Here is a 21505-nt window from a genome sequence, read left to right as displayed (position 1 = left end):
CTCTAACCCCTCCCTGCTCCTCTGGCATCCCTTCTCCTCCCCCCACCTTTCCAACCTGTATCACTCCATCCCCTCCTACTTTTCCATTCTAGTTCCTCTCTTCGTCCTCAACCACTCCACCTTCTTCCACTACCCCGTGCCATCCCCATCTCTTTTTCCCCTCCATCCCTTCCCCTAACCTTCTTTCTCGTTTTACCCCTCCTTTCTTCCACTACCACTCTCCCCGGCCTTCCCCTTTCCCCTTCCCACCCTATCACATCCCTCATGGTGGTGGAATGTATACAACAGTAAGTCTTGGACAGAGTGGTAGCAGGTTTGATCTAAGCTGTAGCAGGGAACAGTTTATGGAAGTGAATTCAACAAGTTCACTGACCTCCTCATAGGCCCAGCGACACCTCACAAAGCACCAAAATAAAAGAAAAAAAAAAAGATGACAGGTATTAAAGCCCAAAGCCAGGTGATGTGTGAGGTCTGCAGGAGATCAGCCCTCTGTTGGTGTTTCGTAGGCGAATTACTGTACCTTAGCCCGTCATCATTCATCACCATCTGGATCTTTCTTCCCACCTAGGCATGGGGTGAGGTACGATCCAGAAAGAGAAAATACGAAGTATTAAAACTATCAACAGCATGGCAGGTGAAATGGTTCCCACGATTATTCACCCATCACAAGCCTCATAAAAAAAAGTACCTAGTGGTAGTGGTGGTGGTGGTGGTGGTGGTTGTGGTGGTAGTAGTAGTAGTAGGAGGAGGAGGAGGAGGAGGAGGAGGAGGAGGAGTAGCAGTAGTAGTAGCAGTAGTTGCAATAATAATAATAATAATAATAATAATAGTGATAATAATACCATCCACCTTACCTTGTACAATAATCTTGGCAGGGGTGCGTGACGTAAGCTCCCTGCCGCCCCCTAGCTGGTCTCTGACGCGGCAGGTGAAGGCGGTGAAGGCGTCCTCTCGAGTCACGTCAGTCACCAGTAGTTCCCCAGTCAGACCCGCCATCTGGTACCGGCCCTCTGGTGATGGAAATGAAGGGGAAATGCAGTGAAAATGTAGAGGAGACAAGGATAATTATTCCCTGCTCTCCACCTTATTCTATTTGCTTATCTGTCTGTCATGGCGCCCTCTAATGGTACAAGTAAATGATAATGTAGCGAATTTGTGGTCAGAGTACAGTGAGATTGTAGTGGAGATATGAGGATTTCTGGGCCTGCAGGGCGAGAGATTTTTCATGCGGTGGCACTTACATAGCTGGGCGGCTACACTGCCTAGTTCTGTAAACGTTTCTCAAAATTCCTTCCCTGTCCACTGAAAGGGGGATGATGGAGTCAAGAGGGAGGTCAACTTCAGTCTGCAGTCTATTCTGTTCACATTTTAGATGAACCTGGGGTTGCTGCTACTACTACTACTACTATTACCACCACCATCACTTGACCTACTTCTATTACTGCTACTACTACCACAACCACCATCACCACCACTACTACTACTACTACTATTACTACCACAACACCATCACTACTACTACTACTACTACTACTACAACTACTACTACTCCTACTACTACTACTACTACCACCCCATCCATCCCCAGTCTATTTCTGTTGCTTCTCTGCCTCTCGTTGCAGCCCTCTGGCGTTAGAAATACGAGTAAATGTAGCAGGAACAACTCATTTTAAAAGGTACACTCACTTCATCTCTGCCCCTTGGGGATCGCTTTAAGGATTATTCAGAACTGCATGCATTAAATCTTTATAAACAGGTCACTGAAGGATAACACAATTTCATCTATCATAATAACTGTATCTTCCGTATCGTTTATAAAGGCTCCAACGTGATTTCATTCGTCGATCTTGGGCTCCTAATGGCGGCTCTCCACGCTGCTCGATCTCTAGCAGCCTCCCTATTCAGTCCCTAATCCCTGTGGTCACACTCTATGACCTAATACCAGGTCTTGTTTTGCTCTGCCTATCGGAATTCATTGTATTTATTAATATTACTAAACAGTGCATTATATACATGTGGAAATATCAGATCATACCTTATCAATAATGTCCGCTTTTCTATCAGTCAGGCAACTCTTTTAAACTTCTTCCATCCTCCCCGTTATGTGGTATACAATTTAATATTTAAGTATATTTTAGAGAAGTTCGATATTACACCTTATTTTTTCCAGTCTCTGTAGCTACTAGAATAAACTAACTGACCATATTCAGTTCAACACTTTCTCGGTATTATTTTAAGAAACGAACTATATCCGAACAACACACAAAATACCAGACTGATAGACTGATTACCCACAACAACTACCTTTCCAGTATCACCACAACTCCACCACTACTACCACAATGACCACCACACTGATCACCACTGCACCAATCACCTCTACTCCCATAACTACCATCAAATCGCCACCACTACAACCATCAACCACATCCACCACCCACACCACCACAGTTACTATTATCACCATCATTACCACTACCACAATGAACCACTGCAACAACAACTACTACCACGACCACTACCATCACCACCACCACACCTGTCACCACTACTTCAAGCAACATAATCATCACTAGCAAATGTCAGGCTGTCTCAGGATAAACATCAGCTTTGCCAATGATGGTGGTGGTGCTTGATTAACTTACACGGGATACGACGAAGTTTTAATTCTCTCTCTCTCTCTCTCTCTCTCTCTCTCTCTCTCTCTCCCTCTCCCTCTCTCTCTCTCTCTCTCTCTCTCTCTCTCTCTCTCTCTCTCTCTTTCTCTCTCGTGAAAATTATGATTAAGATTTATTGCTAGCTTTCCCTTTCTCTTTCTCCCTCACGTAAATGTCTACGGCAAGAAGTACTCCCCCCCCCTGGCTCTCTCTCTCTCTCTCTCTCTCTCTCTCTCTCTCTCTCTCTCAAAAACGTCCAGTGCTTCCAACTACAGCCGTTTCCTTCCCTCTTTCCCAATTAGACTCAAAAAGAAAAAAAAAATTAAGCGATTCCTAAGTGACCCAATTAGACTCAACAATTATTATTTTTCATTTTTATCATAGCCAATCTTTTTTTTTCAATCGTTTATTTTCATTTTTAAACCCAACCTTTCATTTCTTTTACAATATTACTTTTTAACTCTCACAGCTTTACTCATTTTTTAACCAGATTACCTTTTCAATCTTTCTATCCCTACTTTTTTACGACTCAGGTTTTTGGGTATTACAGAACGCTACTTTTTAAAATACTTCCTTGCATTTTTATTCCTGTTAATCCCAGTCTTCTTTATGCATTTTCACAACAGTACATTGTTCCAGATTTATTTACGCCCTTACCTGGTGATTTTTTATAACTGGAAATGTATAAAAATCAATCTTTTTTTCCTATTTTCTTCTTTTCTCATTAATCTACTTACCTGATTTTTACGACTCAATGTGTGATAATATTTTTCTTCAACTCTGTATATAATTTTTAAAACTTCATTAATTTCATAAAAACAGCCGTATTGAAAATGTTAGTATAATTCTCATATCAAAAACTCATCTTTGTATGCCATAATAAAATAAAATTATACTTTATTTAGTGTAATTACAAAATCATCATTCACATTGTCATCAAATTTATCACCAACATCCATACCGAATACAACATCTTATAACCATCAGTAACATCATTCTGCATTATTATTATTATTATTATTATTATTATTATTATTATTATTATTATTGTTACTAATTATTATTATTATTATTACTAGTAGTAGTAGTAGTAGTAGTAGTAGCAGTAGTAATAGTAGTAGTAATAGTAATAGTAGTAGTAGTAGTAGTAGTAGTGGCAGTAGCAGTAGTTGTAATAATAATAATAATAATAATAATACTTCATATCTCTTTCAGTTACTATAGGTCATTATGAGAGTCACCGCAAGATCAAACCGTCTCTCTTTGGAACAGTTTTACCTAGAGTTTAACCTCCCCCATACTAGCAATGTACGAATGGGGGAGTGATGTTTATAGGAAGCGATGCATGTACAAGTCGAAATGGTGTGCGTGTGTGTGTGTGTGTGTGTGTGTGTGTGTGTGTGTGTGTGTGTGTGTGTGTGTGTGTGTGTGTGTGTGTGTGTGTGTGTGTGTGTGTGTGTGTGTGTGTGTGTGTGTGTGTGTGTGTGTGTGTGTGAGTGGGTGTGTGTGTGTACTATTAATTTTCAACACACATATTCTAAAAATTTTTCGCAGTGTGTTGAAAAGCAGAATTTTATCATATGGCTGTCACAAGCAATGAGAAAAAAAAAAATGCTGTTATTTATAATAGTTTCCCAAATGTCCGAAAAAATGTGAGAAAAAAGTTAGAAGACATTATAATTATTTCAGTTCCATTAGAGAAAGAGAGAGAGAGAGAGAGAGAGAGAGGAGGCAGACACGCGAGTGGGAGTGAATCAAACGCAAAGCCAAAGACATGAACGAAGAAGAAAAAGGAAAAGAGGAAATGAGTAACAGAAACAAGGGAAAAAAAAGGGGGGGAGGAAAGGAATACCACACTCCGCCTACGAAACATGCATCAATAGTTTCACAGCCCAGTTTCGCAGGCAGCCCGTTTCAGCCCAAAGGAGGGAGGGACTGTTTCATCAAGGCCGGAAAATGAAATGTTTAAACTACTTTCAACATTTTCAAATTCCTTTTTTCCCCATGATGAACGAGTCTCATTACTTCTCCGTGAGTTATGTGAGGTGAGGGGGGTGGTGAAGAGATGGTGAGGTGGTGAAGGGGTGGTGATGGTGTAGGGAGAAGTGTGGTGTAGTGTGATGTGGCTTGGTGAGGTGTGGTGTGGTGTAAAGTGTGGTGAATGATGTAGTGAGGTGTGGTGTGGTTGTGAAGTGTGGTGTAGTGTAGAGAGAAGTGTGGTTGTGAGGTGTGGTTTAGTGTAGAAAGAGGTGTGGTCAGGTGTGGTATGATGTGGTGTGGTGGATGGTGAGGTGTGCTGTAGCTTAGAGGTGAATGGTGTAGTGAGGAGCGGTGTGGTGTGGTGGGGTATAGCGGAGAAAGAAGTGTGGTGATGGGTGTGATGTTTGATAAGGTATGATGCAGAGTGTGGTAAAAGAATTATCGTGCAGTGTGTTAGTGAGGCTTGGTGAGAGGTGCTGTGTGGTGAGCCGCGGTGGGGTGGGGTGAAATGGTGAAGTGTGGTAAGTTTTGATGTGGTGAAGGATGTAGTGAGTTTATTTATAGCTGTGAGCTGTGGTGTTTATAGTCATCGTTTAGCAGTGAGATGTAGCAGTATGGTGTGGTGTGGTGTGGTGTGGTGTGGCGTGGCGTGGCGTGGCGTGGTGGGTGATTATGTGATGGTGAGGTGTGGTGTGCGACTATACTCGTATGTAATGATAATGCGAGACGTAGCGAATGGTGAGATGTGGTGAGTGTGGTGAATGATGAGGTGTGGTACGTGATGAGGTGTGGCGAGTATTGAAAGATGAAGTGAGCTGTGATGAGTGGTGAGGTGTAGTGGTGAAGTGTAGTGAGTGGTGATGTGTACTGGTGAAGTGCAGTGAGAAGTGAGGTGTAGTATGAAGTAAGGTGTGGTAAGTATTAAGAGGTGGTGAGTGGTGAGGTGTGGTGTGTGGTGAGGTGTGAAAACAGGTGAGTAATGACGTGCTGTGAGGTGGAGTGAGTGGTGAGACAAAGTGATGCAGCGATGTACGGTGGAGTGAGTGGTGAGACAGAAAGTGATGCAGTGATGTACGGTGGAGTGAGTGGTGAAGCAGTATAAGATGAGGTGCTGTGGAGTTTGAGTGGTGAGGGAGTAAGTGGTATAGCAATGAGTGGTGAGGCAGTGAGTGGTGGCGTTCTGTACAGTGGAGTGAGTGGTGGGAAATAAGTGGTGAAGCAGTGAGTGGTGGGGCAGTGAGTGGTGCAGCAGCGGGCGGTGGGACAGTGAGTGGTGAGGCAATGAGTGGTGAAGCAGTGAGTGGTGATCTTCTGTAAAGTGGAGTGAGTGGTGAGGCAGTGGGTGGTGAGGTGCTGTGAAGTACGTGGTGAAGCAATGAAGTGCTGAAGTGCCGTGGAGTTAAGTGAGTGGTGAAGAAGTAAGCAATAAAGCAGTGAGTGGTGAGGCAGTAAGTGAAGGAGTAATGAGTAGTGATGTCCTGTAAAGTGGAGTGTGTGGTGCGGCAGCGAGTGGAGAGACACTGAGTAATGAGATGCAGTGGAAAAAGTCAGCCTAATTAGGAACGATGCACATCAAGGTGTTATTAATCCCATCAAAGTGAAAGAACGATTTAGTATCAAGGCTCATTAGGACTGAATCTCACGTTACGGAATAATTAAACTGCATTTAGATTATACACTACAATTTTGCTCAAACAGAAAGCCTTATTAACTGCTTTACTACGACTGTGTTTTTCATTTCATTCACATCTTCGGCTTTAGATGACTTTGGAGAGAAACTGGAGGGGATGGATACATATTTCATTAATATTTTCACTATTTGGGAATCTCTAAAAGGCAATAAAATAGTCTCATGGCAGCAATAAAAGCAACATCAACAACAACAAACAATAATAAACAATACTACTACTACTGCTACTACTACTACTACTACTACTACTACTACTACTACTACTACTACTACTACTAATAATAATAATAATAATAATAATAATAATAATAAAAGCATAAAAATTCATAGGGCTGAAATGTTTCGCCACTTCACTACAACGACGATTTTTATCTCCTTCAATCCGATGTCTATTTTATCCTCACTATCTCCAGACGATTTTATTCAGCTCAGGAGAGACTATTCGAAGTAGATGGATTAGATACAGCGTTTATAACCCCTTCACTACTAGGGGTTGTCTTAGGTAACAAAATTAATCTGATGTTGCAAGAATAAATCACTCAATCACGTCATCTTGCTGTAGGGGCTGGGCTTTGGAGAGATCATTTATTGCTAAGGGATTGGAAACAGTCTCCATTAACCCCTTCACAGTCTGATGTCTCTCCCTGAAGATGAGGAAATCGTCTGAAGGCAGCGAGGAGTAAATCTAAAATACCTCATTGAGCGGGAGAGGCTAAACCGCATTCATCTCTCTCTCTCTCTCTCTCTCTCTCTCTCTCTCTCTCTCTCTCTCTCTCTCTCTCTCTCGCTCTCTCTCTCATTCCTTTTTGACCCCACCAGGAGCGTAAGGGGCCGGGGCTAGGCTATACAATCCCGACATTTAAGGCGAGGGAGACCAGCCTTGCTCACCCCTGAATGGCATGATGTGAGCAATTTACAACCATCCCTCGAAATTCATCTTTTATAGACCCATTTGGCTGGATCGCCTTGACCCACTTGACTACCAGGCGTTATTTGGCTATATGGTTACTACCCAGCGTGGTAGATGCTTTTTAGGGTTACAGGAAACCATCTGGCTCGTTACACAGAACAACGGATGTCACCTGAAAGCAGCACTACAACAAGTGAGTGGATGGTGGTCACTCCATCCTACACTGGAATATTGGTAAAACAGTAAACGTTAATAAAGTCCCACACGCCTTTTTTCATCAAACATTTTCCACTTTTAATGTAGACGTGAGAACTCTTCATCTCATAATCCCAAAAGCTTGCAAATAAATAAAAAGAAATGAGTTATACATATTTATTTTCATTTATCATTTTTTTTTTTAGCAAAGTACAAATGGAAGGAGACTTAATATCGGTCTGTTCAGGGAGGAAATGAGTTCTGTGGTAATATTAGTTTTTTTTTTTTTTTTAGATACTGGCGATGATTTTTTTTTTTTTACCTATCCGTTTTAGTACTTGTGGATCTGTTATATTTTTTTCTGCTTTGAGAGAGAGAGAGAGAGAGGGGGGGGGGCAGAAGTACTACAGAGATAAGTTAAATACATTGATTTTTAACCACTCCAGGCTGAGGATGCCTTATATATAATTACTACATTCTTTATTCAGCTTAGGAGGGATTTTTCGGCATGCGTGTTCGATATAGATGTCATTTACCCCTTTACTGACATACTTATCACAACAATAACCACCATTACAACTACAACCATCACCACAACAAACACAACCATCACACCTATCAGCACCTTTACAACCACCACCACAACCACCACTATCACCAGCAAAACCACCACCAACACTACGATCACCACCACCACCACCACCACAACCACCACTATCACCAGCAAAACCACCACCAGCACCACAATCACCACCACCACCACCACCACAACCACCACCATCACCACAAACACCACAACTATATTCACCACCACAACTACCACCACAACCACAACCACCATCACCACCATCAAGCCGGCTGATTAATTCATTTGCATGTAAACTAAAGTGAGGGTCCAGTCTGTGTAATTGACCCCCAGCACACTCATCCTGGGAATCATATCATATAATGTCTCTTGCCTTGCCTATGTCACAATCATCCTGGAAATTATAAGCTTCTGTTTGGGTCAGAATCATCCTGGGAATAATATACATTGCTCTTGCTGCCTTTACCTATGGCATAATCGTCCTGGGAAAAATATACTTTGTGTCTATTCCCTTATCTGTGTCATAATCATCCTGGGAAAAATATAATGTGTGCTTACTACCTTTGTCATGATCATCCTGGGAATAGTGTGTTTATTATTTTATCTATGTTACAATCATCCTGGGAATAATGTAATGTTAATGCCACATCTACGTCATTCTGGGGATAATTTTGATGTTAATGGCCTATTTACGTCATCCTGGGAATAGCATTATGTCTTTGTCCATGTTAGTGACGCTGGGAGTGTGTGTGTGTGTGTGTGTGTGTGTGTGTGTGTGTGTGTGTGTGTGTGTGTGTGTGTGTGTGTGTGTGTGTGTCCACATCACAATCACTCTTGGAATTCTATTACCACGCATGTAAGGTTATATGCAAAGGGCGCGCGCACACACAAACACACACACTCATATATATACATACCTCCTTCCGCACCCCACACACAGACACCCACGCCCACTCACCCACCCACTCACATCCTCCCCATCCCCTCCCACACACACGCATACACTCCCCATCCCCACACAGACCCACATACGCCCCCTCCACACACACACATGCACGAACACACTCAACATGGAGGCAACAGCAAGCAATCAAGCGGGTGGAATTGGAAGCGCTTCGGTGATGTAGAATATATAGCGGGCTAAGTGACGTAAATAGGGAACGCTTTATTGGCAAACGAAATTGTAGCGTTTTAGTGACATTTATGAAACGCTCCGCTAGGCAAGGATGCAGCGCTCCGGTGGTCAAAGCCGAATCGGAACACTGACGTCAAATGCATAATGGAGCGACCTTGGCACAAAACTGGAGCGCTTTGGTCACGTATACAGATCTAAAATGTTGTATGAAACACCTCCACGATGAGAAGCATACAACGCACCGGTGGTCAAAGTGAGTTGAAACGCTGACAGATTTATCACTGAGCTGTCTATGCGTGAATCAGGAACGCGTGGGTTAAATACTTTAAATGAATCATACAACTCCACAAAAGCGAAATATACAGGGGACGTAGGCATAATCTGGAAGCTTGAAATTTACTATAATATATACTTAATTCAAAGACTGACATACTGCTCCAGGATCTATATAATACTTTAATAATAATAATAATAATAATAATAATAATAATAATACAACCTTAAATCAGAGGAACATAAGGGAGACGTAAGCAGAATCTGGAAGACGTCAATAATTTACAAGTTATAATTATTACAAAAATTGACATATCAGTTCAGGATCTAATACTTACAAAATGGAGGAGGAATGATGCAATACAACCCCACATTAAGGGGATATAAAGGGGACGTGAGCAGAATCTGGAGGTTTTAAGTGAACTGTAATATGCTGTACTTACTGCAAAAACTGACATGCCACTCCAGCATCCTAGACACAAACTAAGAATCATAAGTACGATACGGGACGTCGGAGGAATTTCCATTAATCCCATGTAATACCATGCCATGCCGAAAGAGAAAGACGACTCAAGATGCAAGTAAAGATGAAATAATAAAGTGATCAGTGTTATCCTCCTGTCCCAGCTTAACCGCAGGACCTATCATTTTAATATCTAATACAGAATACAGAAGTACAGATCACTGTAGACTAAAGGAATGAATTTGAAACACTGATTAAAAGGTACAATATGATTAATGCCGTACGTAAGGAGCACAACCCTGTAATAAATGAGATACACAGAGACAAATACAATACACAACCTGGGTACACAGACACACACGCAAAAAAAACTTCTTTACAGTGAGCTTACATTAGGGAGGAGAATAATGTTGTGCTGGGGGTGGGAGAGGGAGGTAGTAGAGAGTCATTTCAGCTGGGACCGTGACTTAATTGGATGGTGTGTGTGTGTGTGTGTGTGTGTGTGTGTGTGTGTGTGTGTGTGTGTGTGTGTGTGTGTGTGTGTGTGTGTGTGTGTGTGTGTGTGTGTGTGTGTGTGTGTGTGTGTGTGTGTGTGTGTGTGTGTGTGTGTGTGTGTGTGTGTGTGTGTGTGTGTGTGTGTGTGTGTGTGTGTGTGTGTGTGTGTGTGTGTGTGTGTGTGTGTGTGTGTGTGTGTGTGTGTGTGTGTGTGTGTGTGTGTGTGTGTGTGTGTGTGTGTGTGTGTGTGTGTGTGTGTGTGTGTGTGTGTGTGTGTGTGTGTGTGTGTGTGTGTGTGTGTGTGTGTGTGTGTGTGTGTGTGTGTGTGTGTGTGTGTGTGTGTGTGTGTGTGTGTGTGTGTGTGTGTGTGTGTGTGTGTGTGTGTGTGTGTGTGTGTGTGTGTGTGTGTGTGTGTGTGTGTGTGTGTGTGTGTGTGTGTGTGTGTGTGTGTGTGTGTGTGTGTGTGTGTGTGTGTGTGTGTGTGTGTGTGTGTGTGTGTGTGTGTGTGTGTGTGTGTTTGTTTAACCCATTCTGCTAGATGATCTAATTCATCTTAGGATAGACTGTTCAAACTGCAGACATCATATTCTTCAGTAACCCCTTCATTACAAGTCGTCTGGAGTTTGCAAGAATAATATGAAAAATACGTCGACATTGTGGCAAAAAAGAGAGTCAACGATCGTAAGCCTGCAAAAAAGGTACTCTTACAGGAAAAATAAAATGAACAGGGGAGAAACAAACCAAGACTCATTTATGTCGAGATACCTGGATACATTTAGTGTAACAGACTAGTGAACACAGGCAGACAGAAATAAATACTCAAGAAAAGGACTGCGAGTATCGGTTCTTGTTTTAAAAAACTGAACTGAAAAGAGGTGAAAGTGCGTTAATTGACAGGTGCTGGGCTGCCGCCGTGACAAGGGAGGGATATATATCTCTGCTTAGAAGAGCAGAGATAACAGAAATAGTGATATTATAGAGAAAGAGATGTTACACTGCGATCATACGTAGATAACCCCAGACTGAAAAGCCGTGACGAGAGTTCAGCACGAAACTAGTCTGGGCAAACATTTCCCAGCTAAAAATGAAGATTACATATGAAATGTCAACATCCGGTATATACCAATGCCTGGAAGCAAAGTGAGCCCTGAGTGGCAAATCTCTGGTTCCACATCAACTGTGTGAGCGTCGTGTTTGCTTACGACAAATGATGCATATTCAGACTCAGATTCCCTCAGACACATTTTTCTACGATTTCCATTTTGTTATTACATTTACTATTGCATCTGTCCATTTTTCTACGAGGCGTACAGTTGCGAAAAATATTATCGCTCAATTTTTATGGTCTCTTTAAAGGCTACGACGCTCGTACATAAATTACACCCTTCCCTCCCTTTAAACATATTCTTGTACCCTCCTCTTCCTTCGCACATCCTGTACATTTTTTCGATACTCGTTCCTTCCTTCTCGTGTCCCCATCACTTCTTATTCACATGTACTTTTCTAATTCCCTTTTCCCAGAACTTGTTGCACCCTGTTCCACCCATTTCATATTTTTCCAAAACCATCATTCTCTACTTTTCATCCTGCCGCTCCCTGTTTCCTTTTTTCACAACTTCTCCGTTATTTCCCCACTCTTCGTTTCCCTCTTTCACCCTCTCCGCTTCCTCAAAAGTAATCTCCCACCCCCTCCTACCCCAACGTCCTCCCATCACTTCTTCAATAATTTCACTACCATCGCACACCACCTCATGCTTTCAATTTCTCTATCTCTTCTTTCCCCTCTCCTAACGTTTGCTTATTCTTTAGTTTATGCATGTCTTCCGCGGGCACTCTTTCGTTGCACCCCTCCCATCCTCCATTCCCTTCACACACTTCTTCGTCCTTTCAATACCACACCTCTCCTAGAATCCTCTTCTCTCCCACAACTTCTCACTCTTCTTCTTCTCCACCCCGATACATCCATATCACAATTGCCCCAGCCTTCTCCAAGTTTCCATACCTCTTCCCTACTCTCCACAACTCACCATCACTCGCCACACCCATACTACACTTCACCTAGCCTCCACTTCATCCGCATACCTTCTCACATCCTTCTCTTCCTTCCTACACCCTCTTACACCCTTCTTCCCCCCTCCTCTGATCACTCAAACCACAACTCTCCCAGTCTTCTCTCATTCCCTTATATTCTCACTGCCCTCTCCAATTCTCCATACCCACAACCTCTGTTCCAAACACATCACGACTCTTTTGTTATTCTCCCCGTCATCACAACTTCCTACACTCCTCTCACACTTCCCACACCTATTGTCTCTACCTTCTCTTCACACTCCTACGCTCCTTCTGTCCCCACACCTAAACTACAACTTTTCAATCATGTTCTCTGTTACCATACTCTCACATCCACCTCCTTCACCACAAAACTCTTCTTGTCTCCTTTCCTGCCCCACATACACCTCCCCGTAAATATTCCACGTCTCTCCCCCTCCCTTTCACAATCAATCAATCATTCCCTGTGGCACCCTCGGGGATGCATAGGGCCTCGATGAACTCACACCACCACATCCTATCCTGTGCTAACTCCTCAAGATCTCCCCAACACTCATCTCCAGCTTCCCGTCTCATTGTCCTCACCCACGTCTCTTTTGGCCTTCCTCTACCTCTCCTACCAAGTGCCACCCACCCTGGTGTACCTCGTACTATTCCCTGTCTCCTATACACATGTCCTAGCCACTTCCATCGTGAGAATCTAACATATTCATCGATCGGCTGCACTCCCGTTATTTCTCTAATTCTACTATTTGGTATCCTTTCCCACCACTTAACTCCTAATATTCTTCTAAGTGCTTTATTTTCAAACACCAAGAATTTATTTTCCATAGTCACTGTGCTGTACCAAGACTCGTGTCCATAAATTAAGATACTCCTAACCATTACCTTATAAAGTTTGATTTTTGTATGCACAGAGAAATTGTTATTATTCCAAATATTTTTAAGCATTCCCATTGCCTGATTAGCCTTCTTTAACCTTTCCTCGAATTCAAAGTTCAAAGAACCATCCTTGGCTAAATAAGTACCTAAATATTTAAACCTATCAACTTGCTTTACAACCATACCTCCAATTACACATTCCTCCGCATTTTCCATATTCATATTGATTATTTCAGTTTTTCCACAATTAATAACCAAACCCACCTTGCGACCTTCACTCACCAAACAGTCCAACACTCTCTGCATCTCTTCTGGCCCATCACAAATCAAAACTCTATCATCTGCATAATCTAAATCCAAAAGTTTCCTGTTCTCTCCCCAAAGTATACCTGCACCGGTTTCTGTTCCAACGCGTTTCATAATGTAATCAATGACCAATATAAATAGTAAAGGCGATAGAACACCACCTTGAATTACTCCGGACTTGACTTCAAACGAATCACTCAGACAACCATCAACCATCACTTTACAAAATGTGTCCTCATGCATGTTCATCATGACCCTCACAAACTCCTCTGGTATTCCATAATGTCTCATGATCTTCCCCATAGACTCTCTCGAAACACTATCAAAAGCCTTTTCAAAATCAACAAAACAAAGACTTAACGGTACTCTCATTTCATTAACTTGCTGCATCAAATGCCTAACTATAAAGATCTGATCATTGCAACCACGTCCCTTTCTAAAACCAGCCTTTCACACCCATTCCATTTCTTTCCCTTTCTTCTCTTCGTCACGATACGCTCTCATATACCTTTCAATCCCCCTTACACCATCACGACACATCTCCCAGCCTCCTCTCTGCCCCCCTCATCGTCTCACGCCCTTCCTTCACCCCTTACACATTTCTCCGCTTTCATATTTCACTTCAGCACGCCTCGCCCTCCCTCCTACATCTTCGTCAAACTTTCCCCACCCTCCTCTCTTCCCCCCCTTTCCACCCCTCACACTCCCACATTCACGTCACAACTACCCCCAAATCCTCTTCCTTCTGACAACCTCTCCCTTTCTCTGCACCCTCCCACACCACTCCCCCTTCCTCCCCACAACACCCTTGCTAGACGCCTCTCACCCTCCTGACACCCTCCCTGTCAGCACCTTACGCCCAAACCACATCTTTCACACACCTCTCTCTCCCTACTCCCCTCCACCTCTGCCCTCCCACCTATACTCTCCATACCTTTCAGTACAGTTTCCATGCCTTCCATACTCCCATCTCCACCACTACCAACCACAGGGTCCAATACGAAGCTCCCCTCATTAAATCCTTCTATCTCCCCAAAACTCTCACCCCACCTCTTCCCCTCTCCCTAACATCTCCGGTACACCTCTCCTAGAAATCTCTCTCCCTCCCTATCCTCTCCCCTACTTCACACACTCACACCCTTCCCCAGACACTCGCATCCCAGATCTCTCTCTCTCTCTCTCTCTCTCTCTCTCTCTCCACACCTCCGCCACGCCACAAACCAACCACAGGGCCACTGAGGAGCTCCCCCTCATTAAAAATACGTGAATAGGCCGGGGCGTGTGGAACTAAATAATTCACAGGCATTCTTGTGTCGGGTGAATGCCGGAACTAGTGTCAACAGAGAGCGGGTGCAAGGGGGAACTTTTGTACACTGGCTCACTCTCTTTCTCTCTCTCTCTCGTTCCCTCTTTTTCTTGGTGTTCTTATTTTCTTTTAGTCCTGTCTCTGTCACTTTTCTAGTTTTCTCTTTTCTTCTTATCGCTCGCCTAGCGAGACGATAATGTAATCATCTGCGTCTGTGTGTCTCTGTCTGTTGCCAAAATTTCTCAAAATCCAGTGGACAAATTGTATACAAATACTGTGGACAGTATCCCGGGATATCTGGCTTGTTGGTTAATAATTTGGCAAAGCTGCGATGATATCCTTCCGATTGCCATACCATACTGATCTAGTATTTTAGACAGGAGCGCGAAGAGACAGTGAAACGCGGCGGCCGAAATCCTAAGATATTTCTTTATTCTGGCGGGGTTGCGGTGGTATGACTTTATGACTCCTATTGCGAGAGGATTACTAATTTAACTAATCTATTTTTTTTAATGATGGCGGGCGATACCCATTACCAAGCGAATGTTTTGGCTTTTATTTCCCTTTAGTCCTATCTCTTTCTCCTTATTTTATTTTAGCCATACCTCATTTCTTTTTCTTTCGTCTCTATTCTGCACGACACATGCTCACTCAGCTTTTTTTCTTTTTGTTTTTTGTTTTTTTTTTCTTTTAGTCCTCTCTCTACCTCACTCTTTTTTCTGGCTCTCTTTTTCTTGGTTCTCTTATTTTTGCTTACTTCTCATGTCTAAGACTCTCCTTGAAGCCCTTTTTCTCCCTTCTCTCTCTCTCTCTCCCTGGAATTTGTGGGCATGAAAAACTGAGACAGGATAGAGTTAATAGAGAAAAAAGAATTTAGAGAAAGGAACAGAGAGGCAAAAATACTACGGGGGGTAGAGAAGGGAAAGAGAAAAATGAGACAATGTTCAAGAGGAAAAGAAAAGACGAGAAAATGGTATGCATGAGAGAAGAGAAAATCTGAAGCTGGAAAAGAAACGAGAGAGAGAGAGAGAGAGAGAGAGAGAGAGAGAGAGAGAGTGAGTTACACAGACACACAGGCAGGCAAAGATGTAGGTACAGGGAAGCAAGAGGGAGGGGATGGAGAGAGGAGGGAGAGAAAAAGTCCCACGAGTCTGTTTACTAACACTTGACTAAGTAGTTCTCTTCCTCCACTCCTTCCCTCCCCCTCCCCTCCCCTTCACTCCTCTCCTCCCTCCCCTCCCCTCCCCTCCACACCTTTCCTCCCTCCCTTTCTCGCCACTGATCATTTCCATTTCTCGATTATCCTTCCTCCCCTCATCCCTCATCTTTTCTCCCCTCTCCCTCTCCCCCTTCTCCTTATCTTTCATCTTCCGTCTTACCTCCATCACATCCCCCCCCCCCGCTCTCCTATTCAGTCCCATCCTTCCCTCTCTCTTCTCTCTCCTCCTCATACTTCTTTCTCTACTTCCTTCCCTCCCCTCACTTTCTTTCCGCACTTCCTTTTCTCCTCTGTCTCCTCTTCCCTCCCCTTCTCCTCTTTCCTCATATTCTCCTTTCCTCCTCTTCCAGTCTCTTCCTTGCCTTCTACTCCTACCTTCTCCTCATTTCCTCCCTTCTCATTTATCCTTCTACACTTCCCCTCCTTCCCCTCCCTCTCTCTTCACCTCCCTTCTTACTTACTACGTTCCTCCACAATATTTCCTCTTCTCTCCTTTCCTTCTCTTATTTCCACTTCTGAACTCAATCTTTCCTCCCATACTCTCCCTCCTCTTCTCCTTTTCCCTCCCCTCCTTCTCCTCCTTTCTCACTCCTTTCGTCTCCTTCTCCCTTTACCTCTTTCGTTACCCTCCTTACCCCCGTCTCCTCCTCAGCGCTCTCCATCTCATGAACTCCCTTTTTCTTCCTTCTCTCCTCCCTCCTCTTTTCCACTCTTCCCTTCCCGCGTATACAGAGAAAAGGACATTTGGAGAAAGGAAATGAGAGAAGAAAAGAGGAAGAAAAGAGAGAAAGGAGAAGGAGAGGTTAGAGAGAGAGTAGAGAGAAGAGAGGAAGGAATACAAAAGAGTACAAGGAAAGACAAACAAAAAGGAAAAGGAGATGAGAGGGAGGGTTGAGAGATTGATGAGAGGAAGGAATACAAAAAGAGTTCACCGAAAACCAAACATCAAACCCACTGCTCCTTTGTATTCCGTTTGCTATGACAGGAATAAATACCTTAGTCGTAACAAAAGGCCTTGAAAGTGGAAATAGTTATGTTGTTGTCTGTTTTCCTTTGATCTCCTTTCTACCCCTCCCGTCTCTTCCAGTTTCTCTTCATCCTTTATCACTTCCTCCTCCTCCTCCTCCTCCTCCTTCCTTCTTTCTTTTCCTCTTTACTTTGCTCCTTTCTTTTCTCCAGTCACTCCCGTCTCCTAACTTTCCTTCTTTCGTCTCCCTATTCCTGTGTCACTCCTTCCCTTCCTATCTTACTCCACTCAGCCTTTTCTCAGCCCTTACATCCCTTCGCTTCTCTTCTCCTTTTCTTCTTTTCCTCCTCCTTCTTCTATTCTTACACACTCCATCCCATCTTCCATTCTGCCAATCTTCCTATTTTCCTACTTCTCTCCTTTCCTCCTCCAGCCCTTCATTTCTCTCTTATTTCCTTCCCTCCCGTCTTCCTTCATTTCCTCTCTGTTCCCTCTTGTTTCCTTTTCCCTCTCCCCTCCTTCCTTCCCTCCTTCCACAATCCTCTTTCCTTCCGTTTTTTCCTCTCAGTCTCCCCTCCCTTTCTCTCTTCACCTTACGTCTTAACCTCTTCTTCACTTTAGGCAAGAAGAGAGAGAGAGAGAGAGAGAAGGAAAATAAACATACAAAAAGGAAGATATGAAGGAAGAACGACCCACAGACAGAGGAGAGAAAGAGAACACAGACAGACAGACATTATGATATGATCCAGTCACATCCTAATTTTAGAGTTAACAACAAATTTACAACCACGACCACGACAATCAAAACTACAACTACCACAACAATCACAACTACAACTCTACTACCACAACCACAGTAACCACAACCACCCACAACCACAACACAACCAATACCACAACTGCCATACATACAACTACCGTACACTAACCACAGCTACCACCATCACAACCACAAGCTACTAAACCTACCACTACAACGACCAAAACCACACCACAATCACCACTTCTACCACAACCACCACAACTACCACACCTTCCCTGACCACTTCGTCCTCCCCTCCCCTCTTCTTCCGTAGCAATTAGCCAGTTTCCTCCACAGTATCTTTTCTCCCTCCTTCCTCTTCTCTCTCTCTCTCTCTCTCTCTCTCTCTCTCTCTCTCTCTCTCTCTCTCCATAGGGCCGCATATTGACACTCACATCAAGGACGACTCAGGAAATGATAAAGTCTCCTGTAATTTCCGAGAAGTTCAGGTAAAGTGGGAGAAAGGTGTGTGTGTGTGTGTGTGTGTGTGTGTGTGTGTGTGTGTGTGTGTGTGTGTGTGTGTGTGTGTGTGTGTGTGTGTGTGTGTGTGTGTGTGTGTGTGTGTGTGTGTGTGTGTGTGTGTGTGTGTGTGTGTGTGTGTGTGTGTGTGTGTGTGTGTGTGTGTGTGTGTGTGTGTGTGTGTGTGTGTGTGTGTGTGTGTGTGTGTGTGTGTGTGTGTGTGTGTGTGTGTGTGTGTGTGTGTGTGTGTGTGTGTGTGTGTGTGTGTGTGTGTGTGTGTGTGTGTGTGTGTGTGTGTGTGTGTGTGTGTGTGTGTGTGTGTGTGTGTGTGTGTGTGTGTGTGTGTGTGTGTGTGTGTGTGTGTGTGTGTGTGTGTGTGTGTGTGTGTGTGTGTGTGTGTGTGTGTGTGTGTGTGTGTGTGTGTGTGTGTGTGTGTGTGTGTGTGTGTGTGTGTGTGTGTGTGTGTGTGTGTGTGTGTGTGTGTGTGTGTGTGTGTGTGTGTGTGTGTGTGTGTGTGTGTGTGTGTGTGTGTGTGTGTGTGTGTGTGTGTGTGTGTGTGTGTGTGTGTGTGTGTGTGTGTGTGTGTGTGTGTGTGTGTGTGAGAGAGAGAGAGAGAGAGAGAGAGAGAGAGAGAGGAGAATGAAAAACAAGGCAAAAGGGAGAAAATGAGAGGAGAGGAGCGTAGAGGAGCTTAGACAGGAAGAAGAAAAAGAAATTGGAAATGCAATCAAGTGGTGCTGAGAGAGAAAAGAAAGGAATAAAGGAAAAATAAGTAAAGGGAATAAAGAAAAACTATGGAATGGAATTATGCGAAAGAAAAATAAGAGGAAAAATAAGGGGAGCACAAATATATGAGGACAATGCCAGAGGAAAAAGAAAAAAAAAATTGGTGAACAGATCGGAAAGAGTGTGAGGAGGAGAGCAAAGGAAAATCAGCCATCACAAAAGAGAGCAAACAAGAGGTGAATCAAGCAGGGTGTGAGTCAAAGAGAGTGAGTGAGTCAAGGAAGGTGAAGAAAAGAGGGGATGGGTCAGAGAGGAAAGAGGGATTGAGTCAGTGAGTGTGAGTAAAAGAGGGAGAAAGTCAAGAAGAGTTAGTGAATAAGAGTGAAAGAGGGGGGGATTCAGATGAGTGAGTGAAAGAGGAAGCTAGTGAAAAAGAGTGAGTAAAAGAGGGAGTGAGTTAAAAAGGGCGGGTAAAATAGGGAGTGAGTAAAAGAGGAAATGAGTCAAGCAGAGTTAGTCGAAGAGTGAGAGTAAAAAAAAAAAAGAAGGAAATCAAAGCGAATTAAGATACGGGAATTAAAAAAAAAATGAGTCAAAGAATGGGTGACCAAAAGAGGGAATCGTTCAAAGAGAGAGTGAGTCAAATAGTGGGGTGTCAAACAAGGAATGAGTCAAAGAGGGAATGAGTCGAAGAGAGAATGAGTCTGAGAAAGAACGCAAGAAGGAGGAAGGGAGTCAAGGAACGAAAAAGTCAGAAGAATGAGTCAAGGAGGGAAGGAGTGAAGAAAAGAATGAATCAGAAGGAGGGAGTCAGAGAGGGACTAATCAAAGACAGATGACAGGTGAATCAGACAGGTCGAGAAGCATGCACGAAAAGAATGAGAAGAATCAAATGGCTGAGTAACGAATCAAATAAAGTAAAAAAAGCATAAAAACACAAATATATAGAGGAAAAATACATGAATTAAGCAATGTGAAATAAATGGGGAAGTACGCAACGTGAAATAAAAGAATGAATAAAAGAGCAATAATATTAAAAAGAGAGGAGGAAAATGGAAGGAAAAAAATCAAGAAATCATTAAAGCCTTAACTCCTTCAATCCAGCGACTTTATTATTTTTCATGCTAACTCTGCACGATTTTATTCTGTTTTGGGAAGACGTCTAAGAGTGAAGATGTCAATAATGACTACTCGTATATTTAACATCACTAGTTCATTCAGTCGCTCCAAAGGTGATTACAACTGTTTACATATAGCAAGAACGAATACAAACTATGCCACTGTACTGAAGGGGTTAAAAATTCCTCCTCCTCCTCGTCTTCCTCCTCCGTCCCCATTTCTGCCTCCACCTTTCTGCTTAAATATTCCTCACCACGCACGAACTCTCCCTCCATCTTCCTCCTCCTCTCCCTCCTCCTTTCCTCCACCTACTTCTCCTCGTCCTCCTCATTGCAAACCGTCCCCATTCCTGTTTCCATCTTTCTCCATAAATATTTCTTACGCACTCTTCTCTCCCTCCCTCCCTTCCTCCCTCACTCCTTCTCTTCCTCCTCTTCCTTCTACTCCTCCCCCTCCTTATAAACCGTCCCATTCCTGCCTCCATCTTTCTCCTTAAATATTCCTTACCGCACCTCCCCTCTCTACCCCCTTTCTCCTCCTCCTCTGCACCCCTTCCACCCCATCTTTCTCCTTCAATATTCCTCTTGCATCTCTCCTCTCCCTCCTTCCCCTCGTTCCTCCTCCTCCACCTCCTCCTCCTCCTCCTCCTCCAGCTCTTACCAGGCGATCTAGGAACTTTACAGGCTGGGTAAAAAACAGGCAGCATTTACAACCACTTCCCGGGGCTGGTGTAACTCTGTAAACATTGGCCAGGGAATGGTATATCCTCTTTTACATTTACAGTTTCTCTGGCTTTCCTTCTTTTGTTTACACATCCTTTTTCTTATTTTCTTTACTTATATTTCTCATTTTTTCTTTATTCATTGTTCTTCTTCGTTTCTTTATTCAACTTTCTCCTTTTCCCACTGGTCATATTTCTTTCCCTTTTCCTTACCCATCTTTTTTCTTGTTTTCTTTACTCATCTTTATCTTCTCTCTTTCCGTTACACATTTCATTATGCGTACCTTCTTTTCTGTTTTACACATCCTCAGTTCCTTTCTTATTTCCTTGATTCATCTTTTGTTCATACATATCTTCCTTGTCTCCTTCCTTTCATTTACATATCTTTTCTCCTTTTCTTCTTATACATCTTCACATTTTTCTTTATTGCTTTTACATACCTTTCTCCCTTTCAACTCATCTTTGTCTTATTTTTTCCTCTTTCCTCCATTTCTTCCATTCCTTACTCCTTATTCTTATTCCTCAATCTTTTCCTCCCTCCCTCCCTCCCTCTCTTTCCCTTATT

The 21505-nt window shown here is 43.2% G+C and overlaps 1 pseudogene; it reads right to left on the bottom strand.

The window, feature by feature from the left end:
• The window catches only part of LOC145407667 (cell adhesion molecule Dscam2-like), a 245115-nt pseudogene that overhangs the window by 61463 nt on the left and 162147 nt on the right, over window positions 1-21505 (bottom strand).

The sequence above is a fragment of the Coenobita brevimanus genome, chromosome 74, assembly GCF_032717465.1.
Source record: "Coenobita brevimanus isolate Jiangsu-jjx chromosome 74, ASM3271746v2, whole genome shotgun sequence".
NCBI lineage: Eukaryota > Metazoa > Arthropoda > Malacostraca > Decapoda > Coenobitidae > Coenobita > Coenobita brevimanus.
This window is presented reverse-complemented; position numbering and strand designations above follow the sequence as displayed.